At 41.9% G+C, this 9831-nt stretch overlaps 1 long non-coding RNA gene across 1 annotated transcript in view; it reads right to left on the reverse strand.

The window, feature by feature from the left end:
- LOC309495648 overlaps nt 1–9831 on the reverse strand; it is a 198799-nt gene that overhangs the window by 147974 nt on the left and 40994 nt on the right. The gene's annotated exons all lie outside the window — the stretch shown is intronic.

The following is a 9831-nucleotide window of genomic DNA, read 5'->3' on the forward strand; positions in this document are numbered from 1 at the left end:
TATCTTACCTCATCTTCACCCCACGTTATTGTTGTTAGTAATAAGTTCTGTTATTGTATTTTATTTTTTTTCTGTAAACTATAACACTAAAAAGGCTGCTGTGACTTTGTCTGTTTCAGGATAGTTTGTTCTCTAAGCAAAAACATGGATGCTGACAATGAAGGGCAGAATCATCATCCAGTTACAACAGCTAACAGACTCTTCTTCAGCATTAGCTGTCTATTTTGTCGAATGCAGAATTAGGTAAACCAAAATATATATATATATATTTTTTTTAGGGCTGGGAATCGATTAAAAAAAATTAACTAATTAATTGCACAATTTCTGTAATTAATTGCAATTAATTGCGCTTCCCCCAAGCTTGTAATCATCAATATTTAAACTTAGAATCACCTAATTAAACAACACAGGAAAAAAAGGGAACAGAAAATAGCCCTATATTAAAATATTAAACATCAATATATCAATATATTATTCTTTTTCAATAATCAATCAACATAATCAATTTAACAGATTATTATTATTATTATTATTATTATTATTATTATTTTATTAATTATTAAAACAAAATATAGTCCTACAAAGCTATTATTACCAGAGCATGTGATCAGAGCAGGTCATTTTACCATTGTTGCCCAGCATGGCTATACCAGCTCAGCAAACAGAAGTCAACAGAGAAATTTCACGTTACTTGAGTGGACTTTACTTTTCCAGTGCTTAGTACATGATTGAAGCCTTTGGGCCGTTAACGACAGAGCCGCCGACACACACACACACACACACACACACACGGAACGGAGAGCTCGCCGCTGCTGGGCCATTAACGACAGAGCGAGCCGACACACACACACACACACACGCGCGCGCGCGGAGCACAGAGCGCGCCGACCGACCGACACACACACACACACACTCACGCGCGCGGAGCACAGAGCGCGACGCACATACCGAGCGGAAAAGACCCGCTCATGAAAGCTGCCCGAGAATGAAACCTGACCGCCGAACATGGAGGGGCGGGACGGCATATTTCGGCCTTTTTAATAGCAGACGCAACAGGAAATCATTAAAACGAGGCAAAAAAAAAAAGTGCTGCGTCAATTGCGTTATTTTTTTTTAACGCGTTAAACATTTCAAATTAATCGCAAAGATTAACGCGTTAATTCCCCCAGCCCTAATTTTTTTACATTACTGTAATGATAACAGGACGGAAGCAATTGCAAGTAAAAGGTTTATTAAACTGCAAGTTCACTCAAAACACCACATCAAACAAGTAGGAGAATAATGTAGAATGTAGCAGAGCCGATGAAGATCAATCCAAGCCCAGGGTCAGATCCAGAACACAGACAGCAGGAGAGTGTGACGCAGGGATGGAGATGGGCGATCCAGAAGTGAGTGAGGCGGTGCAGGTGATCCAGTGGTGCGAACGGGGGTGAAGTGATCCGTATCCAGTGCACAGGAAACACGAGGAAGACTGGAACAGGCACGGACACAAGAAGCTTCAAACAACGATCTGACAAACACAAGACGAAAGACAGGGCATTAAATAGGCTGACTAGATGGTCTGCAGCTGCCGCTGATGATGATAACGAGCGGTAACGCCCACATGAAACAATCAGTGCAAACGAGACACACACACATACACAAACACACAAGACCAGAATGAGACAGTGACCCCTGGGGGTGTTGAACGCGGTTTTCCATTCATCCCCCTTCCTGATGCGAACCAAATGATAGGCGTTACGTAAATCCAATTTTGTGAAAATGGATGCTCCCTGCAATCTCTCGAAGGCTGAAGACATCAACGGCAAAGGATAAGTATTCTTTACCGTGATGTTGTTCAGCTCTCGGTAATCAATACAAGGTCGCAGAGAACCATCCTTCTTTCCAACAAAAAAGAACCCCGCCCCCACATGAGAAGAAGAAGGTCGGATGAACCCCGTTGCTAGAGAATCAGAAATATATTTCTCCATGGCCTCCCTCTCAGGAACCGAAAGAGAGTAAAGTTTGCCTTTAGACGGAGACTTACCTGGCAAGAACTCTATAGCACAGTCATAGGGACGATGCGGAGGAAGAGAAGCAGCATGAGACTTACTGAACACTTCCTTCAGGTCCAGATACTCTGCGGGCACGTTTGCCAGATCCGCTGCCTTCTCCTGAAACACAGAACCAGACACAGACGAACAAGCAGACACAAGACATGTCTCGTGACAATGTTCGCTCCACATGGTGATAGTGTTCGAGCCCCAATCCACCCGAGGATTATGCTTCACAAGCCAAGAATGGCCTAAAACAATGGGTGCAACAGGGGAGTCCATGAGGAGGAAGGAAATAGTCTCATTGTGATTGCCGGAGGTGATGAGGGTTATGGGACCAGTAGTAAGAGAGATGTTGGGGAGTTCTTGACCATTTAGAGCACTGACGGAGATCTGATGGGAGAGAGGTGTGATGGGAAGGTGTAACTTGTGAGTCCATGAAATTACCCTCAGCTCCGGAATCCAGAAGTGCTTGCCCGGTGTAGGGGTCGTTGGCCCATCTCAATCTTACCGGAAGGAGAGTAGACGGTGAGGACTTCCCGGCGGAGATCCCACCCGATAGTAGCCTCAACTTTACTACCGGGCTTGCTCTTTTACCGGGCAAGATTGTAAATAATGTCCAGAGCCACCACAGTACAAGCAGAGTCCACGGGACCTCCGCCTTTCTCTCTCCTCCCGGGAAAGCCGAGCTCTCACTACCTGCATGGGCTCGTGATCGACGACGGGACCGACCGTGTTCTCCTCATAGCTGGCTCGAACTCCAGCGCATCAACCCGTAGAGCCAAGTCGATAAGTCCATTGAGTCTAGGAGGTAGGTCCAACCATAGGCGGAAATCATGGGGGGGTCGGGGGGTTCAGGACCCCCCCATCTGAGGGTTGTCCCCTCCTAAAAATATAATTAAAATATGTGTATTGTAAATAATATGATGATATATACTTAAAATAATTGTTTAAGTAGTAAAACAATAAAAATTAAAACGGGGCAACAACAAAAAAACGTTATAACATGTTGAGTCCCCCTTGATCCCTTGCCTCAGTGCTTTGGTCCACTGCCTGCTCCCCTTTTACCTCATCACAAACATAGTGGGAGAGAACAAGGTTTTTCAGTTGTGAAACTCCAGTAAGTCAAGGCTATTTTATTCACTTTAAACCTCGGATGAAGTGATTATTTTTTCTTTAATACAGATTATGCTGCGTCATTAATAAATCATGACAAAATGTTTATTATATCCAATGTACTTTTGTCACCGATGTAGTCCGCCTCGCTATGTTGGCAATTATAGCCTTGTTTTATACAGTCTGTGCGTTTACTAGCTTGTTTAAAACCGTTCCGTCACACACACCCATAGAGTGTACGCATACAATAGTCTTGTAGATTAGAAGTGCGGGTGCGCATTTCGATTTTCACACTTTCCCTGTGTGATTTAGTCAGTTTATATAATTTAATATAGTTAATATAATATAATATCACACAAAGAGTGCAGTTTTTCTCCAGATATTAACATGGTAATAAATGTGATTTAATAAATTGATAAATGAAAAGCTTACTTTTAGACACCATATTGCCTGTTTTAACTATTTCGCCAACGAAAATAGTTGAAAACTAAGCCATAGCACTTTACTTGCGTCTCTGAGAAACACACAAGGTATTTCCTTACTGAATTATGAATCAGCTTTTTGAACGAATCAGTTGAATCTCAATGACTCACTCATTAACGATGAATTGCTGCCACCTACTGGCGGTTTTAATTTCACATTTAAAGTATCTTTTCATGTTTTAAATCATTTTATATATCAATATTCAATGTTTTATGTTTTAAACAAAACATTATGTCTGCGTAAAAGCATCTAAATGCCATTTCAAATGCAGCTTCTGTGTTTCCTCTCCATTGCAAAGATTTAGTTGATACTTATTTAATTTGATTGGTAACAGCCCTATTGTGTCTTATTATTATAATTAAATTTAATTAAATGTATGAAATTGACACAAAAGATGATGCATGTATATCATTAGGTTTCAAAATACATTTATAAAGGTAAAAAAATTATTGAAACGTATTGGAAAAAGATTTCTGTCACTGCTGTGAACTGACCGCCACACAGAATATGAAGAATATCAAAAACTTTAGGAGTCGGCTGTCCTTGGCAGTCCTAAACATGCCAAGTTCCCAGCACAATAACACACTCAGCAAAATATTGTCTATAATTATCGTTATCGATAAAATCCCTGAAAATATAGAGATAATTTTTTGTCAATTTCGCACACCAATTAAGAATATTTTGGTAAATTTAGTCAGCTTTTTCAATGAACCAGAGAGAAACTTTGAGATGAAGGATAATGGCACAGTCTCCATGCTAGCTACTACACTAATAATAGTAGTAAGGCTTTCCTCTGTGTACTACACATGTGTGTCCATAGAAAGTACAAGTTTGCCTGTATTATTGGTGTCCCCTTCAAAAATTGCTCTTGAGGAATGTTATGTTAATTGTCCCCCCCAACATTTAAATGAAATTTACGCCCCTGGGTCCAACATATAGATCTCTTTTTGAACACGGTCGGCCAGCCCATGCAGGAACATATCCCACTGCGCCTCCTCGTTCCACTTGCACTCGGCCGCCCGCGTTCGGAATTCAATCGAGTAGTCCGCAACGGAACAGTCCCCTTGTTTAAGTTCCGCGAGTCTTCTGGCAGCCTCCTTGCCTGCCACCGCTCAGTCAAAGACCCTCTTCATTTCGCCGGCGAGTGCTTGGAACGAGGCGCAGCATTGGTCTTGACTCTCCCACACCGCTGTCCCCCACAAGGCTGCACGTCCAGTAAGTAACGTGAGAACGAAAGCCACTTTAGACTCCTCAGTCTCGAACGTTCTGGGCTGCAACGAGAAATGCATCGAACATCTGGTAAGGAATGCTCTACAGAAGTTAGGCTCACCGGCATAATTCTCGGGAACGGGTAGGCGTGGTTCTCGTCGATGACCCGTCACTGGTACGGTGAGGGGAACAGGCGGTGTGGGTGGCGCAGCGGGAATGCTAAGTTGTTGGATCTGCTGGGTGAGCTCGGACACCTGCGTCACGAGCACTTGAACTGCGCGTCCAGTGTTGTTGATGCTCTCCTGCTGCTGATCCATCCGGGAAACGCTATGGTTGATGAACTCTGTCAGCGAGGTTGAACTTGCTGCTTCCATTGTTGGTCAGATCGTTCTTTAATGATAACAGGACGGAAGCAATTGCAAGTAAAAGGTTTATTGAACTGCAAGTTCACTCAAAACACCACATCAAACAAGTAGGAGAATAATGTAGTATGTAGCAGAGAAGATGAAGATCAATCCAAGCCCAGGGTCAGATCCAGAACACAGACAGCAGGAGAGCGTGACGCAGGGATGGAGATGGGCGATCCAGAAGTGAGTGAGGCGGTGCAGGTGATCCAGTGGTGCGAACGGGGGTGAAGCGATCCGTATCCAGTGCACAGGAAACACGAGGAAGACTGGAACAGGCACGGACACAAGAAGCTTCAAACAACGATCTGACAAACACAAGACGAAAGACAGGGCATTAAATAGGCTGACTAGATGGTCTGCAGCTGCCGCTGATGATGATAACGAGCGGTAACGCCCACATGAAACAATCAGTGCAAACGAGACACACACACATACACAAACACACAAGACCAGGGGCCTGTACCATGAAGGTAGCTGAACAAACTCGGGGTAACAGGATTGGTTTTGAGTTGACAAAACCAAACCGATGCAATCAGGCTTTATTGGTATCATGATGCAGCTCATCAACTTTCTCTGTCAACTCAGGCTTTGATCCTCAAGCTATGATTACTCCATGCACGCGTGCACATAAAAGAGTGACGTCGACACTGAACAACCAATCGCGGGTAGAGCGAGAGCGATATATTTTTCCGCGGAGGAGCAAGAGATAATCATTCAGAATTACGATGAATTTAAATATGTATTTCAAGCTCGAAACAATACGGTCTCTGCTGCCAAAGCAAGAGAAGACTGTTGGAGAAAGATTGCTGATGGTTAATGTGTAAGTTAAACAAATACATTCTATATTTATGTAAAATTATGTATGTATATGTATGTGTAGCCTATATGTGTAATATAGCCTATAGCCTATTTTTATAATATATATAAAAATGTGCATGTATGTAAGAAAGATTAATATTCATTGATTTTTAGATGAAACCCCAACTCCAAATGTTCTTGGCAGCAGATAAAGACAAAATATAAAAATATAATTCAAAGTGGTGAGTATTTACCTCAACCTTTTATTAATTATGACCGCCGCTAGCGTAGCTAGCCGGTCATATAGGGATTGTCAAAGTTTTTTTTTTTTTTTTTTTTGTCACCTTACTGAATTTTTCGTCAACGATACCAGGGACACCGAAGCACCGGGGAACATGAAATTTGGTGGGCATGTAGCCCCACTAGACTTCTAAGGAAAAATTTCGTTTGGTCCCCGGGGGCCACTCCCCCCCCGCGCTGGGCCCCCCCAAACCCCCAAAAATGCAGTTTTTCCGAAATAACTACCTGAACCGTGGCACCGAGGATGAAGAAATTTTTATGGTATGTTGGTCTACTAGACTTTTATGGAAAAATTTCGTTTGGTCCCTGGGGGCCACTTCCCCCCCCGCGCTGGGGCCCCCTTAAATTTTTCGTCAACGATACCAGGGACACCGAAACACCGGGGAACATGAAATTTGGTGGGCATGTAGCCCCACTAGACTTCTAAGGAAAAATTTCGTTTGGTCCCCGGGGGCCACTCCCCCCCCGCGCTGGGCCCCCCCAAACCCCAAAAAATTCAGTTTTTCCTAAATAACTACCTGAACCGTGGCACCGAGGATGAAGACATTTTTATGGTATGTTGGTCTACTAGACTTTTACGGAAAAATTTCATTTGGTCCGCGGGGGCCACTTCCCCCCCCCCCCGCGCTGGGGCCCCCGTAAATTTTTCGTCAACGATACCAGGGACACCGAAACACCGGGGAACATGAAATTTGGTGGGCATGTAGCCCCACTAGACTTCTAAGGAAAAATTTCGTTTGGTCCCCGGGGGCCACTCCACCCCCGCGCTGGGCCCCCCCAAACCCAAAAAAATGCAGTTTTTCCTAAATAACTACCTGAACCGTGGCACCGAGGATGAAGAAATTTTTGTGGTATGTTGGTCTACTAGACTTTTACGGAAAAATTTCATTTGGTCCCCGGGGCCACTTCCCCCCCCCCGCGCTGGGGCCCCCGTAAATTTTTCGTCAACCATACCAGGGACACCGAAACACCGGGGAACATGAAATTTGGTGGGCATGTAGCCCCACTAGACTTCTAAGGAAAAATTTCGTTTGGTCCCCGGGGGCCACTCCCCCCCCGCGCTGGGCCCCCCCAAACCCAAAAAAATGCAGTTTTTCCTAAATAACTACCTGAACCGTGGCACCGAGGATGAAGAAATTTTTATGGCACATCAACCTAGCCCATAATCACTCATTTGTGATTTGCGCCCCTCCCATAAAAAATGAAAATGCAATATTATTCTGCTTTAATCGCCCCTATCTTCAGTGGAGATATTCAGAACTGCACCATATTTCATGTGTATGATTAACTTGACAACCTCTGGGGGTATCCTCTGCTAAGTTTTGTAGAATTTCATCCATGGGGGGGTATAAAATAAATTCATTTATGTGCACATTTAGTGACTGTACACTCATCGGCCTGTAGATGGTGCTCTTGAGCGAAGGGTTGCTGGTTTAGGATGATACTGTCACACACACACATGCAGGAATACAAACAAACGCAAGCATGCACACACACTGACATCCACACGCACAGACACACACCCATACACACACATACAAATCCACATGCACAGACACACACACACACAAACACACACGCGCACACATGTACGCACACATACATACACGCACAGACACACACACACACACACACACACACACACACAGACACACACATACACAAATACACACACACACACACACACACAGACAGACATGCACATACTATTACTTTTTTTAGGTATATACATAAACACGCAATACAGCCAAATTACTCCACGTCATTTATTTTTGTGGAAAGCCAGTGCAGGCCTGAGCGGCGGTCATATTTTGTACCGCGATGCGGTACATCTAGTTATTATTTTACTATAGTAAAACTATGGGTTAGCCTATATTCGTAAGGGTCTGTCTGTCATCTATCTTTACTTATTTATTGTGTTATTCAGTTTATAATGACGTTTATAATAACTGCATCCAATTTCTATTTTTTGTCATTTTGTCATCATTTTATTTGCTTAGTTGTGCCATCCTCATATTTGTCTTTTAAGGACTTTATTATTATTAATTTTTTTTAATTGATATCGATTATTTAATTATCTTGTAAATACCAAATGTCATCTCTGAAAAAAAAAAAAAAAGAGAGAGAAATGGGTTAAGACACGACATTTACTTAGCCAAATGTAACATAGCTATAACTCTCTGTTAATAGACATGGGGGGATAATTCGAAGTCGAAGATAATTCATAACTCTGAAACAACATTCCAACTGCAACGGTATTTTGATTTATTGCATATAATGGCAGGCTTTCGCTCTAATCGCGAAGCAACAAACTCATGACAAACTTAAATAAAGTAAAAAATAACTATTTTCAACATATACAACCCACCGTGATAAGTTTAACAGTGTTTATTAAAACCGAAAGTAGCTTTGTGCTGTTTGTTTTCACGTCTGCGCATCACGGGCGCGCACCCAACTGAAGATGCCAGGTGACGTATAGGCTCATCGTATCCATTAGGTAAGCGCTCGGTCACAATCTCATGAATAAATACAATACAACGAAGGTGTGCATCACCACATTAATAGTCATGAGAATGATTACAAACAGTTACGACAGGCAGTGTCAACGTGACACAACACCTTTATTTTATTTGAATTATTCATGATAGAGTGACACAAGCACTACGCTGAGCATACCTCATCAGCCATCATAAGCCAACGACAGTGACGGAAGGGTAACTTGCAGGAAACTCGAGTGTAATCTCCAAATCTATCCAACATATTGGCGAGAATATAGCATAATCTCTTGTTCTGTGTAGTATTCTTACAATATATTTTAATAATTGTTGGTCTTATATTCACTGATTTCACATTTGAATATGCATTGTAAAATGCCATTTTACGGCAGGAGTTCTGTCTCATTTCAATTATTAATAATTCAAGCCACTCTTGTTTTAGATTATTATTATGACATACGAATGTGTGTGTGTGTGCGTGTGTGTGTGTGTGTGTGTGTGTGTGTGTGTGTGTGTGTGTGTGTGGTGTGTAATGTAGTATAATGTGTAAAGTGTAGTGTGCCTGTTCTAATATAAATAACTTTGTGATATATGTTTGTGTGTGTAATGTAATATAATGTGTAAAGTGTAGTGTGTGTTGTAATATAAATAACTTTGTAATATATATATATATATATATATATATATATATATATATATATATATATTCACTTCGAAAAACACTGCAAAACAATGCACTATCTCAGATTCATAAGGCTTAATGGTGTTATCAGAAGGGGCTCTCTAACAAATAATGTATAGAGGTTAAATTATAAAAAAGATGCTTTAGAAATATGCTACAGTATAAGTGTACATGAAAATACTGTTTGGAGAAATGTGTTATTATCCTTACACAATTTCTATTGTGATTGTGAAAACGGTCATGACTTTCAGGGCTTAATTAGTTATAGTTAACTGTCTAAATATGCCCATTTAAAATGTAGTTGTAGC

Source organism: Leuciscus leuciscus, assembly GCF_965113295.1.
Source record: "Leuciscus leuciscus genome assembly, chromosome: 3".
Classification (NCBI taxonomy): Eukaryota; Metazoa; Chordata; class Actinopteri; order Cypriniformes; family Leuciscidae; genus Leuciscus; species Leuciscus leuciscus.